General features: G+C 39.0%; 1 protein-coding gene and 1 pseudogene across 5 annotated transcripts in view; both read right to left on the bottom strand.

The window, feature by feature from the left end:
• The window catches only part of SLC44A5 (solute carrier family 44 member 5), a 384,424-nt gene that overhangs the window by 241,359 nt on the left and 115,083 nt on the right, over nt 1–27,982 (bottom strand). The window lies entirely within an intron of this gene.
• On the bottom strand, nt 21,542–24,228 carry LOC131750208 (golgin-45 pseudogene; annotated as a pseudogene).

Here is a 27,982-nt window from a genome sequence, read left to right as displayed (position 1 = left end):
ATCCATGTGTAGTATCATGTCATTGGCAAAGAGTGATAGTTTCACTTCTTCTTTTCCAATTTGTATTCCTTTTATTTCTTTTTTTTTTTTTTTTTTTTTTTTTTTTTTTTTTTTTTGCGGTATGCGGGCCTCTCACTGCTGTGGCCTCTCCCGTTGCGGAGCACAGGCTCCGGACGCACAGGCTCCACGGCCACGGCTCACGGGCTCAGTCGCTCCGCGGCATGTGGGATCCTCCCGGACCAGGGCACGAACCCGCGTCCCCTGCATCCGCAGGCGGACCCTCAACCACTGCGCCACCAGGGAAGCCCTCCTTTTATTTCTTTACTTCTCTGATTGCCTTGGCTAGGACTTCCAATACTTTGGTGAATAATAGTGGCGAGAGTGGACATCCTTGACTTGTTTCTGATCTTAGAGGAAATGCTTTCAGTTTTTCACCATCGAGAATGATGTTGGCTGTGGGTTTGTCATATATGGCCTTTATTATGTTGAGGTAGGTTCCCTCTATGCCTACTTTCTGGAGACTCTTTATCATAAAAGGGGGTTGAATTTTGTCAAAAGCTTTTTCTGCACCTATGGAGATGATCATACGGTTTTTATGTTTAATTTGTTAATATGGTGTATCACATTGATTGTTTTGCATATAATGAAAAATCCTTGCATCCCTGGGATAAACCCCACTTGATCATGGTGTATGATCCTTTTAATGTACTGTTGGATTCTGTTTGCTAGTACTTTGTTGAGGACTTTTGCATCTATGTTCATCAGTGATATTGGTCTGTAATTTTCTTTTTTGTGTGATATCTTTGTCTGGTTTTGGTATCACGGTGATGGTGGCCTTGTAGAATGAGTTTGGGAGTGTTCCTCCCTCTACAATTTTTTAGAAGAGTTTGAGAAGGATAGGAGTTAACTCTTCTCTAAATGTTTGATAGAATTCACCTGTGAAGCCATCTGGTCCTGGACTTTTGTTTGTTGGAAGATTTTTAATTAAAGTTTCAATTTCATTGCCTGTGATTGGTCTGTTTATATTTTCTAATTCTTTCTGGTTCGATCTTGGAAAGTTGTACCTTTCCAAGAATTTGTCCATTTCTTCTAGGTTGTCCATTTTATTGGGCATATAGTTGCTGGTCTCTTATGATCTTTTGTACTTCTGTGGTGCCAGTTGTAATCTCTCCTTTTTCATTTCCAATTTTATTGATTTCAGTCCTCTCCTTTTTTTTCTTGATGAGTCTGGCTAAAGGTTTATCAATTTTGTTTAAGTTCTCAAAGAACCAACTTTTAGTTTTATTGATCTTTACTATTTTTTTTTTCATTTCTATTTCATTTATTTCTGCTCTGAGCTTTATGATTTCTTTCCTTCTACTAACTTTGGGTTTTCTTTGTTCTTCTTTTTCTAGTTGCTTTAGGTGTAAGGTTAGATTGTTTGAGATTTTTCTTGTTTCTTGAGTTGAGCTTGAATTGCTGTAAACTTCCATCTTAGAATTGCTTTTGCTGCATCCCATAGGTTTTGGTTGTCGTGTTTTCACTGTCATTTGTTTCTAGGTATTCTTTAATTCCTTCTTTGGTTTCTTCAGTGATCTCTTGGTTATTTAGCAGAACGCTGTTTAGCCTCCAGGTATTTGTGTTTTTTTACAGTTTTTTTCTTCTAATTGACTTCTAATCTCATAGCATTGTGGTTGGAAAAGATACTTGATATGATTTAAATTTCCAAGGCTTGATTTGTGACCCAAGATGTGATCTATTCTGGAGAATGTTCTGTGTGCATTTGAGAAGAAAGTGTACTCTTCTGCTTTTGTGTGGAATTTCATAAAAATATCACTTAAGTCTATCTGGTCTGTTGTGTCATTCAAAGCTTCCGTTTCCTTATTTTCTGTCTGGATGATCTGTCTGTTGGTGTGAATGGGGTGTTAAAGTCACCCGCTATTATTTTGTTACTGTTGATTTCCCCTTTTATGGCTGTTAGCATTTGCCTTATGTATTGAGGTGCTCCTATGTTGGGTGCATAACTATTTATAATTGTTATGTTTTCTTCTTGGATTGATCCCTTGATCATCATGTAGTGTCCCTCCTTATCTCTGTAACAGTCTTTATTTTAAAGTCTATTTTATCTGATATGAGTATTGCTACTCCAGCTTTCTTGGGATTTCCATTTGCATGGAATATCTTTTTCCATCCCCTCACTTTGCATCTGTATGTGTCCCTAGGTCTGAAGTGGGTTTCTTGTAGATAGTATATATAAGGGTCTTGTTTTTTGTATCCATTCAGCCAGTCTGTGTCTTTTGGTTGGAGCATTTACTCCATTTACATTCAAGGTGATTACTGACATGTATGTTCCTATTACCATTTTCTTGATTTAGGTTTGTTTTTGTGGATCTTTTTCTTCTCTTGTGTTTCCCACTTAGAGAAGTTCCTTTAGCATTTGTTGTAAAGCTGGTTTGGTGTTGCTGAATTTTCATAGCTTTTGCTTGTCTGTAAAGCTTTTGATTTCTCTGTCAAATCTGAATGAGATCCTTGCTGGATAGAGTAATCTTGCTTGTAGGTTTTTTCCCTTTCATGACTTTAAATATATTCTGCCTCTCCCTTCTGGCCTGTATGGGGATTCCCCTGTATATTATTTTTTGCTTTTCCCTTGCTGATTTTAATATTTTTTTATTTTTTGTTAGCTTGATTAATATGTGTCTTGTTGTCTTTCTCCTAGGGTTTATCCTGTATGGGACTCTCTATACTTCCCGGACTTGAGTGGCTGTTTCCCTTCCCATGTTAGTGAAGTTTTCAACTATAATCTCTTCAAATATTTTCTCAGACCCTTTCTCTTTATCGTGTTCTTCTGGGACCCTTATAATTCGAACGTTTGTACATTTAGTGGTGCCCCAGATGTCTCTGAATCTGTCCTCAATTCTTTTCATTCTTTTTTCTTTATTCTGCTCCCCAGCAGTTATTTCCACCATTTTATCTTCCAGCTCACTTATCTGTTATTCTGCTATTGATTCCTTCTAGAGTATTTTTAATTTCAGTTATTGTGTTGTTCATCACTGTTTGTTTGCTCTTTAGTTCTTCTAGCTCCTTGTTAAACATTTCTTGTATTTTCTCCATTCTGTTTCTGAGATTTTGGCTCATCTTTACTACCACTACTCTGAATTCTTTTTCAGGTAGGTTGACTATTTTGTCTTCATTTATTTGGTCTTGTAGGTTTTTACCTTGCTCCTTCATCTGTAACATATTTTTTTGAGGCGTCCAGCACTGGAGTTTGCAGGCATTTGGGTAGAGCCAGGTCTTGGTGCTGAGATAAGGACCTCTGGGAGGCCTCACTCCAATTAATATTCCCTGGGGTCTGAGTTTCTCTGTTAGTCCAGTGGTATGGACTCAGCACTGCGACCACAAGAGCTCAGGCCCAACACCTGTCCTGGGAACCAAGATCCCTCAAGCCATGCAGCATGGCAAAAGAAAAGAAAAAAAAGGAGCAGTACAATAACAAAGAATAAAAAATAAAATAAAATTAGAAGGATAAAAAAATATATTAGGGGCTTCCCTGATGCACAGTGGTTGAGAATCTGCCTGCCGATGCAGGGGACGCAGGTTCGTGCCCCAGTCCGGGAAGATCCCACATGCCGTGGGGCGGCTAGGCCTGTGAGCCATGGCCACTGAGCCTGTGCGTCCAGAGCCTGTGCTCTGCAACGGGAGAGGACACAACAGTGAGAGGCCCGCGTACCACACACACACACACACACACTATATACATATATATATATATATATATATATATATATGTATATTAGGAAAAATAAAAATATAATTGAAACAACCGGTCACTGGGGGTTCCTCCCATCCCCTTAGTGTCCATGGTCTCCCACTGGTGCCTGGTAGGTGCCCTAGTTGTGTGGAGATGTGAGTCCCGCATCCTCCTAGTCTGCCATCTTGACTCCACCCCCTCCATTTTAGTTCTTAAATTGGGTTCTAGTTGCTCAGTTGTTCATATCATGATTTATATCTTACATATGTTAAAACAATCTTTTGTATATATCAAATATTATATTATAAAGATAGTTTCAAAAGAGAGAGAAAAGGAGGTGAGGACATAGAAATAGCAAATGCAGACATCTTACCTAGAGTTTTACTATAAAGAGAAGAACTGAAAGGGTTAAAGGCAGAAGGGGACATGGGAATAAGAAGGAATTCAACTTTTTGGTTTTATTTTTTAATATGGAAGAAAATACAGCATGCTCTTATACTAGTAGAAATGATACAAGCAACATGGGAATGACTGATGATGCAAGAGAGAAAAAGAGGATAATGACAAGAGCAGAGTCCTTGGATCGGAAAAAGGAAATCTGAACCAGCACGTAAGTGGAGGGGTCCATCTTACAATACAGCAGAGAAAGTTCACTTGTTGTAATAGATGGGAAGGCAGAGTAGATACAGTTAATATATCTGTTGATGGAAAGATGATGAAGTTCTCTTCTGAGTAGCTCTATTTTCTCTGTGAAATACACAGCACGGTTATGCTGATAGTGATTGGGGTGGAGTGAAGCAGGGAGCACTGGAGTTTTGAGAAGAGAGAAGATGAGAAATTAACTTTAAGAAAAGGAGAGCAAACTGAACAAGGAGATGTAATGGGACATCCTCCTCCTTGATGCACATTCTATTGATTTTCCCCTACCTCATTGAGCACTCCTTATCATTCTCCTTTGCTAGATTTTTATCCCTTCCTGACCTCTAAATATTGGAGTGCCTGAGCTCAGTCCTCAGATACATTCTCTCCACTATGTTTCTATGTGAGCTCACCTAGTCCCATGGCATTAAATATCATCCACATGCTAAAGACTCATAAATTGCTATTTGCAGCTCCTAACATCTACCAGGAGTTCCAGTCTTGTATATCCAACTGCTCATGTGATGTTTACACTTGGATGTCCAAAAGGCATGTTCAACATGTCCAAAACAAAGTTTTTATTTTTCTGCCCATTCCTCTTTCTACTCAGTCTTCTACAGCTCAGTAGATGGCACCAACTACTCATCCAGTTGCCCAGAGCAGAAACCTAGTTTTTTCCTTGATTTATCTTCTTCTCATACCTCACACCCAATCCATCAGCAACTTATAGTAGTTCTACCTATAAAATATAATCCTCAAATCCCAAATCTAATCCTTCTCACCACTACTACCCTGCTGTAAGGCACTATCGTCTCTTCTCCACATCATTGCAATAGCTTCCCTGCCTCCAAAGTAGCTCCACTCCCACCCCCAATCCATTCTCCACATGCAGCCAGTGTGATTTTTTTTTTTTTTTTTTTTTTTTTTGTGGTACGCGGGCCTCTCACTGCTGTGGCCTCTCCCATTGCGGAGCACAGGCTCCGGACACACAGGCTCAGCAGCCATGGCTCACGGGCCCAGCTGCTCCGTGGTATGTGGGATCTTCCCAGACCGGGGCACAAATGCGTGTCCCCTGCATTGGCAGGCGGATTCTCAACCACTGCACCACCAGAGAAGCCCCAGGGTGATTTTTTAAAAGCATAAATCAATCTTAATGTCTACCTACAGAAGAATGGATAAAGGAGATGTGGTGCATATGGACAATGGAATATTACTCAACCATAAAAAAGAATGAAGTAATGCCACTTGCAGCAACATGGATGGACCTAGAGATTATCATACTGAGTGAAGTAAGTCAGAAAGAGAAAGACAAATATCATGTGATATTGCTTATGTGTGGAATCTAAAAAAAAATGATACAAATGAACTTATTTACAAAACAGAAATAGAGTCACAGATGTAAAAACTTATGGTTACAGTGGGGGAGGGATAAATTGGGAAATTGGGATTGACATATACACACTACTGTATATAAAATAGATAACTAAAAATGACCTACTGTACAGCACAGGGAACTCTACTCAGTACTCTGTAATGACCTACATGGGAAAAGAATCTAAAAAAGAGTGGATATATGTATATGTATAACTGATTCACTTTGCTGTACAGCAGAAACTAACAAATTGTAAATCACCTATACTCCAGTAAAAATTTTTTTAAAAAATAGAAAAATCATAAATCAGATCACATACCCTCATGCTTAAATCTTCCCATGTTATCTATTGCATTCCATACAAAATCCAGAGTCCTCACTCTGTTTATCTGGCCCTACATGATCTGGCCTTGGCTAGCTTAACTACATCTCTCCATCACTCCCACCACTTCTAACTTTGCTTCAGCCACATCAGAACTCTTAGCATTTCTAGCAGGTGTCAAGCTCATCTCTACTTCAGGGTCTTTGCATCGACTTTCAGTGGTGCCTCAGAAATTTTTAGGTTATTCATTCTTTTCATTAGAGTCCCAGTTAAATATCACCTCTTGAAGCTGGTATTTTTAGCCAAAAGAGCCCTACCCTCTTCATCTCTTTAATCTCCTTTATTTTTTCTTGATTGCATGAATGACATTCTGTTTTATATACTTTTTGTGTGTCTCTCCCACTAGAACTAAAGTTCTATGAAGGCAGAGACTGCCTTGTTCGCCATTGTTAACTGTGAATAGTGGCCAGCAAAAAATTTTTGTTGGTTGAATAAGTTCAAGCTCATTTCAAATAGCTTTGGAAATCACAATTAAATTCTTTCTAATTGGTAAATCTATCTTTTAAGTAATTTTGTTTGCATCAAGTTTATGGATTTATGGATTGTTGCACACTCTAAGGTCAGCTTGCTTCCTAGTAGAAGAATAATCATTTCTTAAATTGACTTTCCAATGTGTAAAATCACACTCACTGAAAGATTTGGAAGTAAAGTACCTATAGAAATCACCATTTAGATGCAATTAGCTCATTCATTGCCATCATTTCAAATAGATTATAGTACTACCTTATTTGATAATGAACTTCCATTTACAATAAGAAAGCGTAGTTCTGTGAAAGGTACCCTGGTCTACAAATTAAAACATTCAGAGTAGACAGCTTATTTAGTCCCTGCTTAGTATATAAACCTAGAAAAGCTTATGTTGCTTAATTCCATTGCCTCATCTGTTAAGTAGGAACAGATAAGCCCTAATATACTTCCAAAGAATTCTCTGTGGATAAGCATGAAGGAGTAGAATTGTTGAAATAGGAGCTGTAAAATATTGTTTTTATCAAGATTATTACAGAAATTATTGAGATCTTTCACTGATTTCTATCTTTTTGAGTTTATAAGAAAAGTTCATAAAATTCCAAGTGAGTTTAATATAGATTTTGTAAGGCAGGAATAATTCTCATAGCAATAAACCATTTTTTACCTAGTTTTAGCTTCTACAACTTTGAAAATAATTATGTCTCTGTATAAATAATATAGGAAGTGTATTGACAGAAATATTTTTTAGTTATCTTTGAGGCATCATAGAAAATAAGAGATGCTAAAATCTGCATGTGGGTGGCTGCCCTGATTTTTAAAAGGAAAGAGGATGGTTTCTGAATATTGAGTATAGTTTATATTCCAAACAAAATTATTAAGTAGATTATTAAGTGCAGAGCATATAAACCCTTCTTAAAAATGAAAGTGATGATTTCTAGAGACCCTCATAGGTAAATTAAAAAATAAACTCATTCTTTTGTGTTTTTTTAAAGATATCTTTTAAAAAAATATTTATTTATTTGGTTTCTCCAGGTCTCAGTTACGGCAGGCGGGCTCCTTAGCTGTGGCATATGAACTCTTGGTTGCAGCATGCACATGGGATCTATTTCCCTGACCAGGGATTGAACCCAGGCCCCCTGCATTGGGAGCTTGGAGTCTTATCCACTGAACCACCAGGGAAGTCCCTAAATTCATTCTAAGTTAACCTCATTTTCTTTCTTTTCTCTCCTCCTCTTTATCTGTTAGTTCTTTGTTGTCTAAGCAGATGGATAAGTCAGCTCAAGGCTATGGAAATAAATATACCTAGGGTTCAGCAAGTCAGTTTTGCTTTTCATTATACCTTAATAGTTTCAGAAATATGAGCTGGTGATAGCACAATTAGATAAAATTATAACTGGCAAAGTTAATCTCATAAAAAGAATAAATCTGTGATAACTCAGGGAGAGGTAAATAGTTTTGAAACATTTTTATCAATTATTCAAGTTAAGATATAACAATAATATTTAATCAAATATGTAAATGATTCAAAGCTGAAAGAGATAATAAATGTTTCTCATCTCAGTGAACGACATCACCATTCATCCAATTCAGTCCCCTCTCATCACCTAGAATAATTAAGCTAAATTGCTGAAACAAATCCATCCAAAAACACAGTGGCTCAACGAAGACAGGAAATGATCTTCATAATGCATAAAAATGCAAAAGTGAGTAGAATAAAGCCAGTGGGGAGGCTCTGCTCCTCAAGGCCGTTCAAGAACCTAGGTTTCTTCTGCCAGACCTTAACTTGATGCTCAAGTCTCCATGGATGGAAACTGGATCATCAGCATCACATCCATGTTCCAGCCCATGAACAAGGCTTAGAGTCCAGGGCAAGCAGCCTTGACTTTTAGGAAGGGACTTGGTTGTTGGCCCAAATTTAGTCCATGGTCACATGTAACTGAAAGAGAGCCTGACAAAGACTCTAGCTGGGTTGTCATGTGTATGGCTCAAACTCAGGGTGGGATACATGGTACCATCTCTAGAAGGAATGAAGGGAAAATGGATACAGGGAACAATGAGTGGTTTCTGCCTTGCACGCCCCAAAATGCAATCTATCACCAAATTAAGTCTGTTTTCCTCCTATATATTTCACAAAAACACCCATTTGCCCATTTATCTCCATCTTTACTGCCACAGCCCTTGTCTGAGATATCATCACATCTCTCTGGTTTTACTGCAATAGCCTCTTAACTGGTCTCCCTGCATTCACACTAGCCTTTGCTCCCAAATCAATTTTCTTCATTACAGTCCAAGGGATCATTTTAAAATGCAAATTTAATCATGTCCTAACTATGATTAAAATCTTTCAATTGCTCCCCATTGCTCTTAGGAATCATTAACAAGAACTCTGAAGTCCCACATATTTGACCCTATTTTTCCTCATATTTGATATAAATTTCACTATATTTGGCTGATATTCTTCATAATTGTTTATCTTTCTTATTTTCACTTGAACATAGTATTTTCTTCCCTGATTTTTATTCTTTGGGGATTTAGGGGAGGGTTAGTTTGTTTTATTGTTTTTATGAGTTTCATGGAGGAAAGTAGCATTCAAATGGCTTTACTCCACCATCTTTAAGTAGAAGTGTCTGTAGCTATGAGTAAATGTTAACATGTGGAAGATGTGTCTGTTTGTTCTGTGGCTTCATACCCCAGGAGAATGCTTGTCCTAGTTTAAGATGCACCTTACAGGCTATTAAAAAAGACTTTCTCCCCAACAAAGCAGAGAATATCACAAAATAAACTAATTATCTGTGGCTTCACCAATAGGCCCACACATTTTCTAATGAGAGAAACCACCTTTTAGAGCACACATGGGGGAAACAACATAGATCCTCAAGCCTATGAATAAGCACAGGTCTAAGATTATGGAACTGCGAATGCTGTCTGTTTACCAAGGCTCTTGCCTCCAATTGCTTTTCTCCAAAAACTGTATAAACACCTGGCATCGTGACAGGCACATATTAGGTTCTCAAAATGTTAATTCTCTCTTTTCCTTTTCATGCAAGAAGGAAAAAAAATGTTTGTAAAGAAAGCTTTATTAAGTACCTACCAAATGCTAGGCATGGTGAGAGATACCAGAGGTCCCAGTCTAGTGGGAAAGAAAGACAAGTAAACCCAAAAGGACAATCAGTACAAACAGTACTGTGATAACAGAGGATGCTTTAAGAAAACAAAAGTAGACCTTCTAATCTGTCATAAAATAGGAAGGTCAAGAAGGAGGAATGGGGGCTTCCTAGAGCAGGAGATGCCCAAGTCATACTGTCAGACTTACAGAACAAATAGTTACAAACCACGCAGAGAAGCAGGAGGAAAGGTATTCCCAGGAATGGAACAGCAACATTCCTATAAACAGCCTAGAGACTAGACCACGGAATATTCAAAGAACTCTAAGTTCAGTGAGATGGAACAAGAGTGGGAAGAAAACGGCACGAAATTAAGTTGGAGAAGAATCAGGGACCATATCCTTTGATTCAATTCAACAAACATTTATTGAGCACCTACCATGCACTAAGCACTGAGAATACAAAGACTAAGATACAGTCCCTACTCTCAATAAGTTTCTAATCTGGTGAATGAAACCCAACACATAAACAGGGAATTTCAACATTATGTGATAAGTGAAATCATAAAGGGCACTTAACTCACACTAGGAGAGTTAAGAAAATACTCACCTTAGCCAAGTCTTAAAAAATGGGAATGAGATAACTAAAGGATGGTGCCATAGGAGTTAGAAAAAGTATTTCTGGCAGAAGAAAAAATAAGTGCAGGCTTGGCGTGATAGATGTCATGTTGTGTAGGATGCCAAGCAAACATAAGTAGTTCAGTATTTCTGGGGTACAATCCATGAAACAAACATTTAGCCTTGAGACTGGAGGGAAAAGAAAGAGGAATTAATGCCCTACTAAGAACCTTAAGCTTTATGCTATAGGTGACACAGAACTACTGAAGAGTTTTGATCTGGGAGAAACATACAATTATAGGCTGATCACTCTGATAATAGCATTGATAATGGATTTAAGGGAGTCCAGAGGCTTGGAGAACAATAAGAAAGCTATCGCAGTAGTCCAATAAAGAGGTTCTGAGGGCTTGAACTAAGGTAGTTACATTATAGATGGGTAGAGAGATGGAAATAAACTTAACAGATGGGGAGGTGAAATAAGAAGAGTTTACTGATTAGATATATGCAGATATGAGGGAAAAGAAATCAAGGATGACAACTAGTTTTCTAAAAATTAAGGAAGGAAATGCCTATTACATGTTGAACTTGTTTAAATTATATTTACTTATATTAGTCTGTAATCATACTGAAGCAAGGGACTATGTTATTTACCATTGCATTTCCAGTGCCTAGGCCAATGCCTTCATAAAGTATGCACTCAAAAAATATATGTGGAATTAATGAGAAAAAGCAAAGGGCTGGCGGAAATGATGAGTTTGGTATTGAACATAATGAGCTTGAAGATATCTGTGAAATTTCCAAGTAGAAATTTCCAGTTGAAAATAATGTAGGTTTTAGAGCTCAGGAAAGAGGTCCAAGAGAAAGACAGAAAATTAGATGCCAGGGCTTCCCTGGTGGCGCAGTGGTTGAGAGTCCGCCTGCCGATGCAGGGGACACGGGTTCATGCCCCGGTCTGGGAAGATCCCACGTGCCGTGGAGCGGCTGGGCCCGTGAGCCATGGCCGCTGAGCTTGCGTGTCCGGAGCCTGTGCTCCGCAACGGGAGAGGCCACAACAGTGAGAGGCCCGTGTACCGCAAAAAAAAAAAAAAAAAAAAAAAAAAATTAGATGCCATCTGTGAATAGGTGAAGCTGTAGGAATGGATGAGCTTACAATGTGAGAGGAGATATTGGCAAAGGACAGTCCCCTGGGGGTTTCACTTAAATAAAAGCTTCATTTTATTTGACCCAAGAAAGGTGAACAAATCATGCAAATCAAGATCCAAGAAATGTAAGGGCCATCCACTCTGCACTCACTTTCTCAACCAGGAAATTCAGCAGTTTTCAGAAGTTATGTGACTTGCCCAAGTGACACAGCAGCCAGCACCTAAGTAAAATAGCCCAGGTGCTTTGATTATAAATGGAATACCTTTCCATTACTATTATTACTGTTGCTGTTATTGTTATCCCAGAATATCACCACACCATCATTAGAACTTTCAATGCACAATGCAGGGGCAATAGTCATGGTCTTTAAGGTGTCTAGACCCTTTTAAATGTTCAACCAATATCACAGTAATTGTAATCTTAAAACATTCTTCTTATACACAAGTAGTGCTCAAGCATTGCTCTTAAACCCAAGCCATGTAAGTACGAAATAATTCTTGGGAGAGTTGATTTTATAACTGGATTGTTCAGGTAGCAGGTGTTCTTGAGAGTAAGGGCAGCTGTATTAAAATTAACAGCTCTATATGCACAGAACATAAACTATACAAATCGGTCTCACCAAATATAAATTCTCTGAGCTCTTCTCTCCATTTCAATGAGCACTGCAGCAGCAGCAGCTCTGAACATTTGCTCTTAAATTCTGGAATGGTAGCTACAAACAGGGTTTGTAACGTTATGATAATGAGAAGCCTTATTTTAAAAGAGATCATTATTAAAGTGCTCTGCCTTAATTTGGAGTTGCCTTCCTATTTCCGCCCAACTTTATTTGGAATGAGTTGCAATTTCTAACCTACGACCAGTAACAGAAGCTCTATGTGATTAAGACAATAAATATATTCACAAAATGTAAACGCAGCTTTTGGGGCTTTAAACATCTGCTCTGAAAATAAAACTTTTACAAACACACAGTCGTGGGTAAAATGAAACCTTTCTTCCAAGACTTTCTTTTATGGAACTGAAAGGTCTGAAATACAAATAGTGGTCTCTTCCCAAACACAACGTTCACATGTAATATCAGTCAATTATCTGAGTCTTTATACAGTGGCAGGGCACTCAGAGTCCTTTGGACTGCTTTAGACAAAATTTTTCAATGGGGCTAAAACTCTGCATTCAAGATTTTAGTTATAATAAGGTCTAGATACTGAATATCCAAAATCTATTAGTTTTATTACTTTTTTCTTTTATTGCCAATGTTCTCACAATAGGAGCAACCTCATGTCAACATTTAGTAAATCTTTAACCCATTTCACTTTCCTACCCTAGAAATGTAAGACAGGTGAAAAAACAGCTTGTATTCAACTCTCTCCTAGTTGGATAACTCGTTCAGTATCAGCCAGGAATTTGAACGGTTTTTCCATCCCTACATACCTCATTGTCTCCTTTAAAATCAGTCTGACATCCTTGGAAAATTATGTAAAATATGGGAAAAGGTTTACAGATATTTATCATCACAACATCAATAATAGAGAAAAAAACTAGAAGCAGCCCAATGTCCAAGAATAAGGGAATGATTACATAAAGGCTGATATATTGATTAAATACAATATCACGCACCATTTAGAAACATAGTTACACAGATTATATAGCTACATTAAAAATGCTGCTGGTGGGCTTCCCTGGTGGCGCAGTGGTTGAGAGTCCGCCTGCCGATGCAGGGGACACGGGTTCGTGCCCCGGTCCGGGAAGATCCCACATGCCGCGGAGCGGCTGGGCCCGTGAGCCATGGCCACTGAGCCTGCGCGTCCGGAGCCTGTGCTCCGCAACGGGAGAGGTCACAACAGTGAGAGGCCCACGTACCGCAAAAAAAAAAAAAAAAAAAAAAATGCTGCTGGTATAACAAGTCTTCACATAAACCAAAACAAGTCCATTCTCTGATGCTTTAATTGAATCCAAAGAGAGTAGAGTACCTCACTACTACGTACCATGTTTGAAAACAGTTTTTAAATTGTTCCCTGATAATTTTCATCTCTGACAGTTTGCACCTGCACCCTTGTATCCATGAAACAATACTATTTAGGTAAGCTCCTTCACACATATTATTTTACTGAATCCTTTAGAAATCCAAAAAGGTAAATGATATTAGCTCACTAGAGTAGTTATTATTATTAATATTATTATGAGTGGTTTACCCCAAGACATTAGGTATACTTAATTGCCTTTTAAGGATCCCACTCCTACAAGTCAACCAGTCACCAAGTATTACTTGCTACACTGACTAAATACTTCCTTTTCTAGCAAAAGGAAACTCTAGATCAGCACTGTCCAATTGAAATATAATGCAAGGCACGCATGTAAGCCATGTATGTAATTTTAAGTTTTCTAGTAACTGCATTAAAAAAGTAAAAAGAAATAAATGAAGTTGATTTTAATATCTTTAACCTGGTATGTCCCAAATATCATCAATTTCAAGTTGTAATCAATATTAAAATTACTAATGAAATATTTTTAAGTCTTTTTTTTACTAAGTCTTTGAAGTCTACCCTATGTTTTACATTTATAGCTCATCTCAATTCAGATTCACCACATTTGCGGTGCTCAGTAGCCACACATGGCTAGGAGCTTCCGTCTTGGACAGCACAGCTGAAGACTGAGTGATTGATGACAGAATGTTGAAAATACTTGTGTAAGGTATATTGCAACATAATAAGCATTATTCTGTAACACAGTGTGCCATTTAAGACAATAATACCATTTATGTAATTCAAAAGTAGATTTTATTACCATTCCCAACTGAAAGCATAATGATATTTTTCCATTTTCTTTTTGTGATATTATTCTGAAACCAAGATGTGTGTAACTTAGTGAAAAAACTAACAAATGTTATGGACTATAATAGAATAAAAATGTTATGCCATTGGGGTAACATGTCCTTGTTATAAGACAAATAAAAAGTAGTCAGTGTATCCGGCCTATCACAATGAAACATCACAGTTCAAAGAGAGGGGGCCTTCAAGGATGACTTGCATATTTCCTAAGCACCAAAAACGTTCTTTAGAGGCAGGTATTTATCACCACCACATCATTTCACATCACGTTAAAGGGGTTCCCACAGTTTAGGTGTTTCTGCAAGAGCAACTAAGGAATGACCCTGGAAAGATAAAGGCTTTTGATAATAACCAAGCTTACAAATCAATCCTCAGGACAAGACTTCTAAAGAAAACTGAATGAGGTCCATGGGTGAAACAAAATCTTTGCTTTCCAAAAATCCCAGGGCTATACTTTACAACAACATTTTTTTTTAATACCAAAAATAGAAGAGAATAGGCACACAAGAGAAAGCAAATGTTGTAGAGTTTTGTCCCCTTATAAATGTTCCTCACCCACTACCACAGCTAAAATTAGGCCTCCAAATTTGAGGTAATCCTTCTGCAAAAGCTAGTTCATGTTGTTTAAGAACTCTTCTGGAACATGAAATAGAATTTATAGCCTACTGCGAACAACTACGGCCAAGTAAGTCAGCATCTAAATTATTATATAGTGTGATGACTGCCAAAATAGGGGAGGTGTGGTGGAAACACATAGGTGGAGCCGTCACCCAGACATGTTGGGGAGGGTGTGTGATTCGGAACAGCTTCCTGGAAAAAGTAAAGCCCAAACTAAACCTATTCCATGGGTAGGTATTAGCCTGGTGAAAGGAGTTTGAAGCAGAGGAAACAGAATGTTCCAAGGCCAGGGGTGGGAGAAACATGGCATGTCAAAGGACCGAGAGAAGAGAGAAGCTTCAAGACAGCGGAGAAGTAAGACGCAAAGATCACCCTCCTCCCCACAAATACATCAGAAATACATCTACATGTGGAACAGCTCCTCCAGAACACCTACTGAACGCTGGCAGAAGACCTCAGACCTCCCAAAAGGCAAGAAACTCCCCCACGTACCTGGGTAGGGCAAAAGAAAAAAGAAAAAACAGACAAAAAAGAATACGGATGGGACCGGGACCAGTGGGAGGGAGCCGTGAAGCAGGAGAGGTTCCCACACACTAGGAAGACCCTGCGCAGGCGGAGACTGCGGGTGGAAGAGGGGGGAAGCTTCGGAGCCACAGAGGAGAGTGCAGAAACAGGGGCACGGAGGACAAAGTGGAGAGATTCCCGCACAGACGATTGATGCCGACCAGCACTCACCAGCCCGAGAGGCTTGTCTGCTCACCCGCCGTGATGGGCGGTGGCTGGGAGCTGAGGCTCGGGCTTCAGAGGTCGGATCCCAGGGAGAGCACTGGAGTTGGCAGAGTGAAAACAGCCTGAAGGGGGCTATTGCGCCACGGCTAGCCGGGAGGGAGTCCTAGAAAAAGTCTGGAGCTGCCGAAGAGGCAAGAGACTTTTTCTTCCCTCTTTGTTTCCTGGTGCGCAAGGAGATGGGATTAAGAGCACTGCTTAAAGGAGCTCCAGACACAGGTGCGAGCCTCGGCTAGGAGCACGGACCACAGAGACAGGTATGAGACGCTAAGGCTGCTGCTGCCGCCACCAAGAAGCCTGTGTGCGAGCACAGGTCACTATCCACACCTTCCCTCCCAGGAGCCTGTGCAGCCCGCCACTGCCAGGGTCCCATGATCCAGGGACAACTTCCCCGGGAGAACGCACGGTGCGCCTCAGGCTGGTGCAACGTCACGCCAGCCTCTGCTGCCGCAGGCTCGCCCCGCATCCGAACCCCTCCCTCCTCCCGGCCTGAGTGAGCCAGAGCCCCCGAATCAGCAGCTCCTTTAACCCCGTCCTGTCTGAGTGAAGAACAGACGCCCTCCGGCGACTTATACGCAGAGGTGGGACCAAGTCCAAAGCTGAACCCCGGGAGCTGTGCGAACAAAGAAGAGAAAGGGAAATTTCTCCCAGCAGCCTGAGGAGCAGTGGATTAAATCTCCACAATCAACTTGATGTACCCTGCATCTGTGGAATATCTGAATAGACAACGATTCATCCCAAATTGAGGAGGTGGACTTTGGGAGCAACGATATACATTTTTCCCCTTTTTCTCTTTTTGTGAGTGTGTATGTGTATGCTTCTGTGTGTGATTTTGTCTGTATAGCTTTGCTTTTACCATTTCTCCTAGGGTTCTGCCTGTCCATTTTTTTGTTTTGTTTTCTTTTTCATTACTTAAAATTTTTTTTTTCTTAAAGCTTACTTTCTATTTTAATAATTTTATTTTACTTTATTTTATTTTCTTTTCTTCTTTGTTTCTTTTGTTTTTTCCTCCCTTTTATTCTGAGCCATGTGGAGGACAGGCTCCTGGTGCTCCAGTCAGGCATCAGGGCTGTGCCACTAAGGTAGGAGAGTCAAGTTGAGGATACTGGTTAACAAGAGACCTCCCAGCTCCTTGTAATATCAAATGGCAAAAATCTCCCAGAGATCTCCATCTCAACGCCAAGACACAGCTCCACTCAACGAGCAGCAAGCCACAGTGATGGGCACCCTATGCCAAACAACTAGCAAGATGGGAACACAACCCCACCCATTAGCAGAGAGGCTGCCTAAAATCATAATAAGGCCACAGACACCCCAAAACACACCACCAGATGTGGACCTGCCCACCAGAAAGACAAGATCCAGCCTCATCCACCAGAACACAGGCACTAGTCCCCTCCACCAGGAAGCCTACACAACCCAATGAACCAACCTTACCAACTGGGACAGACAGCAAAAACAACGGGAATTACGAACGTGCAGCCTGCAAAAAGGAGACACCAAACACAGTAAGTTAAGCAAAATGAGAAGACAGAGGAACACACAGCAGATGAAGGAGCAAGGCAAAAACCCACCAGACCTAACAAATGAAGAGGAACTAGGCAGTCTACCTGAAAAAGAATTCAGAATAATGATAGTAAAGATGATGCAAAATCTAGGAAATAGAATGGAGAAGATACAAGAAACGTTTAACAAGGACCTAGAAGAACTAAAGAGCAAACACACAGTGATGAACAACACAATAAATGAAATTAATTCTCTAGAAGAGATCAATAGCAGAATAACTGAGGCAGAAGAACAGATAAGTGATCTGGAAGATAAAATAGTGGAAACAACTACTGCAGAGCAGAATAAAGAAAAAAGAATGAAAAGAATTGAGGACAGTCTCAGAGACCTCTGGGACAACATTAAATGCACCAACATTCAAATTATAGGGATCCAAGAAGAAGAAGAGAAAAAGAAAGGGATTGAGAAAATATCTGAAGAGATTATAGTTGAATACTTCCCTAATATGGGAAGGAAAATAGTTAAGTCCAGGAAGCACAGAGTCCCATACAGAATAAATCCAAGGAGAAACACGCCAAGACACATATTAAACAAACTACCAAAATTTAAAGACAAACAACAAATATTAAAAGCCGCAAGGGAAAAACAACAAATAACACATAATGGAATCCCCATAAGGTTAACAGTTGATCATTCAGCAGAAACTCTGCAAGCCAGAAGGGAGTGGCAGGACATATTTAAAGTGATGAAGGAGAAAATCATACAACCAAGATTACTCTACCCAGAAAGGATCTCATTCAGATTTCATGGAGAAATTAAGACCTTTACAGACAAGCAAAAGCTAAGAGAATTCAGCACCACCAAACCAGCTTTACAACAAATGCTAAAGGAACTTCTCTAGGCAGAAAACACAAGAGAAGGAAAAGACCTACAATAATAAACCCAAAACAATTAAGAAAATGGTAATAGGAACATACATATCGATAATTCCCTTAAATGTAAATGGATTAAATGCTCCAACCAAAAGATACAGACTGGCTGAATGGATACAAAAAACAAGACCCTTATATATGCTGTCTACAAGAGACCCACTTCAGATCTAGGGACACATACCAACTTAAAGTGAGGGAATGGAAAAAGATATTCCATGCAAATGGAAATCAAAAGAAAGCTGGAGTAGCAATTCTCATATCAGACAAAATACACTTTAAAACAGAGACTATTACAAGAGACAAAGAAGGACACTACATAATGATCAAGGGATCAATCCAAGAAGAAGACATAACAATTGTAAATATTTATGCACCCAACATAGGAGTACCTCAACACATAAGGCAAATACTAACAGCCATAAAAAGGGAAATCGACAGTAACCCAACAATAGTAGGTGACTTTAACACCCCACTTTCACCAATGGACAGATCATCCAAAATGAAAATAAATAAGGAAACACAAGCTTTTTTTTTTTTTTTTTTGCAGTACGCGGGCCTCTCACTGCTGTGGCCTCTCCTGTTGCAGAGCACAGGCTCCGGACGCGCAGGCCCAGCGGCCGCGGCTTATGGGCCCAGCGCTCTGCAGCACATGTATCTTCCAGGACCGGGGCATGAACCTGTGTCCCCTGCATCGGCAGGCAGACTCCTAACCACTGCACCACCAGGGAAGCCCTGGAAACACAAGCTTTAAAAGATAAACAAGATGGACTTAACTGATATTTATAGGACATTCCATCCAAAACAACAGAATACACATTCTTCTCAAGTGCTCATGGAACATTCTCCAGGATAGATCATATCATGGGTCACAAATCAAGCCTTGGTAAATTTAAGAAAACTGAAATTGTATCAAGTATCTTTTCCGACCACAGCACTATGAGACTAGATATCAATTAAAGCAAAAAATATGTAAGAAATACAAAAAAATGGAGGCTAAACAACAAACTACTTAATAACCAAGAACTCACTGAAGAAATCAAAGAGGAAATCAAAAAAATACCTAGAAAAAAATGACAATGAAAACACAACGACCCAAAACCTATGGGATGCAGCAAAAGCAATTCTAAGAGGGAAGTTTACAGCAATACAATCCTACCTTAAGAAACAACAAACATCTCAAATAAACAACCTACCCTTACACGTAAAGCAATAAGAGAAAGAAGAACAAGAAAACCCCAATGTTAGCAGAAGGAAAGAAATCATAAAGATCACAACAGAAATAAATTAAAAAGAAATGAAGGAAACGATAGCAAAGATCAATAATACTAAAAGCTGTTTCTTTGAGAAGATAAACAAAATTGATAGACCGTTAGCCAGACTCATCAAGCAAAAAAGGGAGAAGGCTCAAATCAACAGAATTAGAAATGAAAAAGGACAGATAACAACTGACACTGCAGAAATACAAAGGATCATGAGAGATTACTACATGCAACTATATGCCAATAAGATGGACAACCTGGAAGAAATGGACAAGTTCTTAGAAATGCACAACCTTCCGAGACTGAACCAGGAAGAAATAGAAAATATGAACAGACCAATCACAAGCACTGAAATTGAAACTGTGATTAAAAATCTTCCAGCAAACAAAAGCCCAGGACCAGATGGCTTCACAGGTGAATTCTATCAAATATTTAGAGAAGAGCTAACACCTATCCTTCTCAAACTCTTCCAAAAGATAGCAGAGGGAGGAACACTCCCAAACTCATAGTACAAGGCCACTATCACTCTGATACCAAAACCAGACAAAGATGTCACAAAGAAAACTACAGGCCAATATCACTGATGAACATAGATGCAAAAATCCTCAAAAAATACTACAAAACAGAATCCAACAGCACATTAAAAGGATCATACACTATGATCAAGTGGGATTTATCCAAAGAATGCAAGAATTCATCCATATAATCAAATCAATCAATGTGATACACCATATCAACACACTGAAGGAGAAAAACCATGTAATCATCTCAATAGATGCAGAAAAGCTTTTGACAAAATTCAACACCCATTTATGATAAACACCCTCCAGAAAGTAGCCATAGAGGGAAGTTTCCTCAACATAATAAAGGCCATGTATGACAAACCCACAGCCAACATCGTCCTCAATGGTGAAAAACTGAAACCATTTCCACTAAGATCAGGAACAAGACAAGGTTGCCCACTCTCACCACTTTTATTCAACATAGTTTTAGAAGTTTTAGCCATAAGAATCAGAGAAGAAAAAGAAACAAAATGAATCCAAATTGGAAAAGAAGAAGTAAAGCTGTCACTGTTTGCAGATGACGTGATACTATACATAGAGAATCCTAAAGATGCTACCAGAAAACTACTAGAGCTAATCAATGAATTTGGTAAAGTAGCAGGACACATAATTAATGCACAGAAATCTCTTGCATTCCTATACACTAATGATGAAAAATATGAAAGTGAAATTAAGGAAACACTCCCATTTACCAGTGCAACAAAAAGAATAAAATACCTAGGAATAAACCTACCTAAGGAGACAAAAGACCTGTATGCAGAAAATTATAAGACACTGATGAAAGAAATTAAAGATGATACAAATAGATGGAGACTATACCATGTTCTTGGATTGGAAGAATCAACAATGTGTAAATGACTCCACTACCCAAAGCAATCTACAGATTCAATGCAATCCCTATCAAACTACCACTGGCATTTTTCACAGAACTATAACAAAAAATTTCACAATTTATATGGAAACACAAAAGACACCAAATAGCTAAAGCAATTTTGAGAAAGAAAAACAGGGCTGGAGGAAGCAGGCTCCCTGACTTCAGACAATACTACAAAGCTATAGTAATCAAGACAGTATGGTACTGGCACAAAAACAGAAATACAGATCAATGGAACAGCATAGAAAGCCCAGATATAAACCCACACACATATGGTCAACTTATCTTTGATAAAGGAGGCAAGAATATACAGTGGAGAAAAGACAGCCTCTTCAATAAGTGATGCCGGGAAAACTGCACAGCTACATGTAAAAGAATGAAATTAGAACACTCCCTAATACCATACACAAAAATAAACTCAAAATTGACTAAAGACCTAAATGTAAGGCCAGACACTATCAAACTCTTAGGGGAAAACATAGGCAGAACACACTATGACATAAATCACAGCAAGATCCTTTTTGACCCCCTCCTAGAGAAAGGGAAATAAAAATAAAAATAAACAATTGGGACCTAATGAAACTTAAAGCTTTTGCACAGCAAAGGAAATCATAAACAAGACGAAAAGATAACCCTCAGAATGGGAGAAAATATTTGCAAATGAAGCAACTGACAAAGGACTCATCTCCAAAATTTACAAGCAGCTCATGCAGCTTAATATTTTTTTTTTTGAAGGTAGAGAAATTTATTGCCACTTGAAACTATAACTCAGATGAAACAGACCAAAACAAAACAAAACAAAACCATTAAGTTGACATTAAAACATATTCTTATTTGATCAGATTTGTCTTTTGAGGATTTCTTTACTGATAGGCACTTCTGCAACCAGTTAGGGTGATTTGGTATAAACATTTTGTGGACATTTTTAAAGGTATATAAAAGGATGTTTGATGATAGCCAGTCATAAGTAAATAATAATATATATGACATAAAAATTAATTGATCAATTGCATTTTTGAGTTTGAACAATGTTCTAGAAAGATCCTACTTTTTCTGCCATATTTCATAAGTATCAAATTGGATACTCCTGTTGTGCTGCAATTGCCAAAATGAGCTCAATAGTTAGAATGTTTCTTCTATATATCAAGTTGCATCCATTCAAAATATGGAATCCCCTGCACAAAACCAAAATGAGAACATGTTTTGCTCAAGCATTTGTTAATGTGGCTGTAAAATATTTAAAAGTTTCCTAACATATAGCATTTATTTTTAAAGTAGTCCCTTCACCCACAGTATTTCCATAAGACTCTTCTATAGCCCCTAAAAATCACCAAAAAGGGAAAGGACTCCTATCCCACTCCCTCCCCGACCCCTGCCAGCTACTTTTACTTTAGAGTGGGGGTCAGAAAACCTTTTCTGTAAAGGACCAGACAGTAAATATTTTAGGCTTTGCTAGTCATACAAACCCTGTTGTAGCTACTCAATTCTGCTGTTGTAGCACATGAAACCAACCACAGACAACAGTAAATGAATGGGTATGGCTGTATATGACCCAAGGCTATAGCCTGCCAATCCTTGCTTTAGAGTACAGAAATTAATTTGCTTATGTAAAATATATAGCAAGATTAATAAATTAGAGCCTAAAAGAAAGGTACAGAATCTTTTTCTTTTAGTCCTTTAGAAAAACCATCCTATAATGCCTGTATTGTCTATTTTAAATATATCTACACAGTTTCATTTTTTTCTTACCCTGAGATATTTATTAAGAAAGGGTAATCCGGAGTCCAGTACATGAAACATCTTTGGTGATATATATTATTTAAATAGAAAGTGATAATACTTCTAGGATTAAAAGAACCCCAGCTGCCAAATAATAATGACTCTATAGTGTGCCTCCAACATACTGACTGTTAAAGGGCAATAAGTTCTCCCTGGCAGTGATTGCAGCAATTGAAAGTTATATTTTCATATCTTGTATAGGGATGAAATCGTCCAATATTTTTCTTTGTAGCAAGTAAGGTGGTTGGTGAAGACTCAGAAAATGGATTATCAGGTGAGCTCTCTGTACAAGTTACTGGATCCAAAATGCGTAGAACCGTTTCAGCCATTTTTTCTGCTGGGGTGCTGCAGAATTCAACTGTTGATGGAAACTTTTTTTGACCATTAGTGCCAACATTTCCCAGAAGATGAGAATTTACTGCTTTTGCCAACTTGTGATTTGTTAATGCTAGTTCTGCTGTGCTGTGAGGTTGCGCGTTAGGGTAGTAAGTTTGCTCTCTTCCCCACTGCAAGGAGACCAAGAGCTCCTCCAACAACTTCTGCGTAGCTATCATATCCTGACGAAACTGTTCCCGTTCACTCAGGAGATCTTGTATAGCACTCTGTGCATCACGGTTTTGACGCTGTAAAACTGCTCTGGAGTTGGTTAACTCATCTGCCATAACCCTGCTTGCAAGGAATTTACTTCGCCACACATCACACTGTATCGACATCCGTTCTAACTGTTCGGAAAGCTGAGCTATGTTTCGACCTAGGGCTTCCTTTTCTAAAATAAGCTGATTTTTCTCACGGGCTAGACGTTCAAAGTGATATTGAAGATCATCCCCAACAGAAGCCACCAGCAGCTTTTTCAACTCACGATTGACCTCTGACTGTACTCTGAGCTGGTTTGAAAGACCTTCTTTGTCCTGTAGTAACCTCCTTTCAGAGTTCTTGAGCTTTTCCAATATATTCTTTACCTCAGATAGTTCCTTTCTGGGTTCTTCAACTCCCTCTGGCTGGCCAAGGAATTCTCTTTTATGATGTCCCAGAGACTTAACCTTTGCATTTTTGTTGGGTATATCATGGGTTATAGCGGCTTTGGGAACTAATATTCTTACAGCTTCGACTTCCACTGCTTTTTCAGCGAGAATCTTCCCTAGCTGAAGAACGCCTGGGCTCTCTGATGGAACTGCTTTCTTTCGTGGACTTGGAAGGATGTGATGCTTTATAGGTAGGATTCCAGGAGTAACTTCAATAGATTTAGGTGGCTCCTCAGTTTCCATTCTATCTCCCGCTCCTCGAATTGGGGATGAAGTAAGGATGACTTTGGTTTCTAAACTTTCAAGAGTAGTCATTTTTTTCACCAATAAAAATGCTCCCCAAGACTTCTACTAAAAAACCTCTCAGACTCTTACTCTTCCTATTGCAGGGGGCCTCACTTTACAGGTTCTTCGTCTAGATCTCACTGGGCTCACTTCTCCACACACTACTCTTGCATCCTGAAGCCAATCCGCCCAGGCCTTGGTGACATCAAGCTTCTGGTTCACAAATAATCACTTCCTATTAGTCAGGGTTTCGTTTCCGGAATACTTTTCCAAAAGAAAAAGGTAAACACACTCTGTGGTGCGTTTAAACTCAAGTAACACAGAACATCTTCTGTAAGACTTCAGTAAGTGAAAACTGGATGAAGCCTTATTAAAAAATAAAATGTAGACTATTTGAACCCTAGCCGCGTATTAGTTTTCCATGCAGCTTAATATTAAAAAAGCAAAAACCCAATCCAAAAATGGGCAGAAGACCTAAATAGACATTTCTCCAAAGAAGATATACAGACTGCCAACAGACACATGAAAGAATGCTCAATATCATTAATCATTAGAGAAATATAAATCAAAACTACAATGAGATATCATCTCACACTGGTCAGAATGGCCATCATCAAAAAATCTACAAACAGTAAATGCTGGAGAGGGTGTGGAGAAAATGGAACCCTCTTGCACTGTTGGTGGGAATGTAAAATGATACAGCCACTATGGAGAACAGTATGGATATTCCTTAAAAAACTAAAAATAGAACTACCATACGATGCAGTAATCCCACTACTCAGCATATACCCTGAGAAAACCATAATTCAAAAAGAGTCACGTACCAAAATGTTCATTGCAGCTCTCTTTACAGTAGCCAGGACATGGAAGCAACCTAAGTGTCCATCAACAGATGACTGGATAAAGAAGATGTGGCACATATATACAATGGAATATTACTCACCCATAAAACGGAACGAAACTGAGTTATTTGTAGTGAGGTGGATGGATCTAGAGACTGTCATACAGAGTGAAGTAAGTCAGAAAGAGAAAAACAAATACCGTATGCTAACACATGTATCTGGAATTTAAAAAAAAAAAAAAAAAAAAAAAGGTCATGAAGAACCTAGGGGTAAGACTGCAATAAAGACACAGACCTACTGGAAAATGGACTTGAGGACATGGGGAGGAAGAAGGGTAAGCTGGGACAAAGTGAGAGAGTGGCATGGACATATATACACTATAAAACGTAAAATAGCTAGTGGGAAGCAGCTGCATAGCACAGGGAGATCAGCTTGGTGCTTTGTGACCACCTAGATTGGTGGGATAGGGAGTGTGGGAGGGAGGGAGATGCAAGAGGGAAGAGGTATGGGGACATATGTATATGTGTAACTGACTCAGTTTGTTATAAAGCAGAATCTAACCATTGTAAAGCAATTATAGTCCAATAAAGATGTTAAAAAAAAAAAAAGTGAAAGAAATAAGGAAGCCAGGTGGAGACATGAGGTTGGAGGGTGAGTAAGGGATGTAATCCTGCGGCCTCTTGTAAACTAAGGAGTGTGAACTTGATCTTCACAGAGACGGAGAGCTTCTGAGTGACTGTTTTTGCTTTGACCTCCTACCTTTCGGGGCTTTCTAGCTCTCTAATTCCTTGAAAACCCTAGAACTAAAGCATTCTACAAGGGCTTCAGGGGAAAAGCACCAACAACTAATTAAGCACCATAGCTTCAAATACAATGGAAAAAGGGAACAAAAAAAGGCTCAAATTCATTCCCTGAACCTGGAAAGCTAGTATTTTCTCAGTGATTCCTAGATCTATTTTCTTCCTTTTTTTATGGCCTGGCTGGGGTTTCTTTGGAGTTTCATAAAATTAATGGCTTGTAACATCTCATTACAGGGCAAGTCTAGGGCACCTTTCTCATCATTGCTTGAATCCCTGCCTTAAAGGGGATTCCCAGGATAGAAATCTTTCTGAGATATGGAATGTTGTTCTATTTGAGAGGCCTCCCTTTCAACCAGCGAATGTTGTTTCAAACCACTCTCTCCAGCTACTACATGCACACATACACACACATGAATAAAGGGCAAAAGGAAGAGCTGGAGGAATGGCATAGGCAGGTCTCAGAATCATTCTCTCCAAATCCTTTGTCTCCCACTGAGGGCCAGGAGAGCATAATCCCTCAGTCATTCTCTTGAGAGGCTGCAGACATAGCTAATGCCTCTCTTTCAGATACTGGTCTTCTATTGTTTGTTCGGTTGGTTTGGTTTGATTTCTTTTCTAATTTGTTCCAGTACCCTCTATGACTTACTAATTTTCTTCTGCTTACTGTCTTAGACTGGCAGCTTCTGCTCAGCTCAGCTTCTAAACCCTTCGAGTCGTTGCTTAAGTCCATTTACTCTTATTATATCCTCAGGAAAGATCCCAAAAAGCTAGTTAACACCCTCTGTCCATAAATTCTGCACAGTCCTAAGAACCATAGCCAAGGAGTCACTAAGCCTTTTCCTCCCTGTTCTGTATTTATAATGCCATTTCCTAATCATTCTTAGTTTCCAGCCCTGAATCTCTTTTGTGGCGTGTCCTGGAAAGTCCACTCAGGTTCTTCACATACCCAGAAGGCAGGATTGGGAAGGATTAGACACCATACTCTAGTAGGGCTCTGGCTCTTTGGGATAATGGGCAGAACAACTATCCCTGAGTTTAAAAAAATAGTGAAACAACATGATGCCAAAGGGAACTGAATAATGAGTCTCACTGGTCATTTCTTCTTCCTGCTCCCTATGCCTCTGGGAACAGAGCTCTCAAACAAGACAAAGGAGCAGAACTAGAATAAAAAGTCTTCATGGCAAAATTAAGGTATCTGTAGGGTGAACCATGCAGGGACAAGCGTGCAGAGCACCTGTCTGTAGCACATTTCTGACCCAGTCATGTGTATCAACTTCATTCATTCTTCTGAGAAGAAAGCCAAGGCATTTTTAAACACAGAGTTGTTTAGACTTGGCACTCACTCTGCAGAGTTAATAACATTTTTGAGGGTTCATTAATCTCCACAAGTCTGAAAAAAATACACATTTTCGTGTTCTTGCTCTCCAGCTACCATCTTTACAGTATATTTTTACATAAATAATTGGTCATGGCTCAAATTAAATTATCTCTGACAATTATCAAGCAGGCTAAGGGTTTTTGAGCCTGTGCTGGGATGAGAGATATCAGCACCCCAGGGTGCCCCCAGACCATGTGTTATCTTATGATAACATTCAACTCACTTCTTTCTAGGCTCATGAAGTGTAAGTTTTTCATCTGTCGAAAGGACTGTGTTCCGTTTAGATAATATTCCCTTGCTGAAAGGTTAGTCTCAATAGAATTTCTCCCATTAAAGTATAAATGTGGTATGTATGAGGACTAGGTTTTGTGTCCCTGGCAACCTGGGTGTCCTCAAAAGCATTGCAATCCTGTCCTCATATCACAAGTCCTGTAATGCTTCACAGACCACTGTGTCCTCTATATTCAAATCTTTCTCCTCATAGACTAACAAGTGGCAAGCTTTATCATCTTTCTTTGTGGCATGCACTAAAGACCTCTGGTGTGATGAATTGTCCTCTCCCTCAACCTCAAAGGTAACTGGCTATAAAATTGTTTTATGTTCCTAGTATTCCTAGTCCTCGAGTAAAAATACTAGCTGTAATTCAATGTTGGCAATGTGGTATTATTCATAAAGCATTCAAACTGTACCTTCCAGTTTTAGAATGCCACCAGATCTTCCCGACTGAATTACAGTCTAGTGAATTCTGCTGGGTGTCCTTTTTTCTGCATGAAAATTACTCACAAGCATTTCCCAACATCTCTAGGGCCTACAGGGAAGTTCTAAAGGGGAGCAACACTTTGCATAATCCTTCAAAAACTTCTTCAGGGACGTTCAAAAGCCATGAAGTAGATAAAACTGTTTAATGCTGGTTTAAAATTAATAGACAAGGTCCTTCTGTATAGCATAGGGAACCATATTCAATATCTTGTGATAAACCACAATGGAAAAGAATATTTTAAAAAAGAATGTTTGTGTATATATATATATATATATATATATATATATACATACACACACAT

Source organism: Kogia breviceps, chromosome 1 (assembly GCF_026419965.1).
Source record: "Kogia breviceps isolate mKogBre1 chromosome 1, mKogBre1 haplotype 1, whole genome shotgun sequence".
NCBI lineage: Eukaryota > Metazoa > Chordata > Mammalia > Artiodactyla > Physeteridae > Kogia > Kogia breviceps.
The sequence above is the reverse complement of the archived record's forward strand: the minus strand, read 5'-3'. Positions and strand labels throughout refer to the sequence as shown.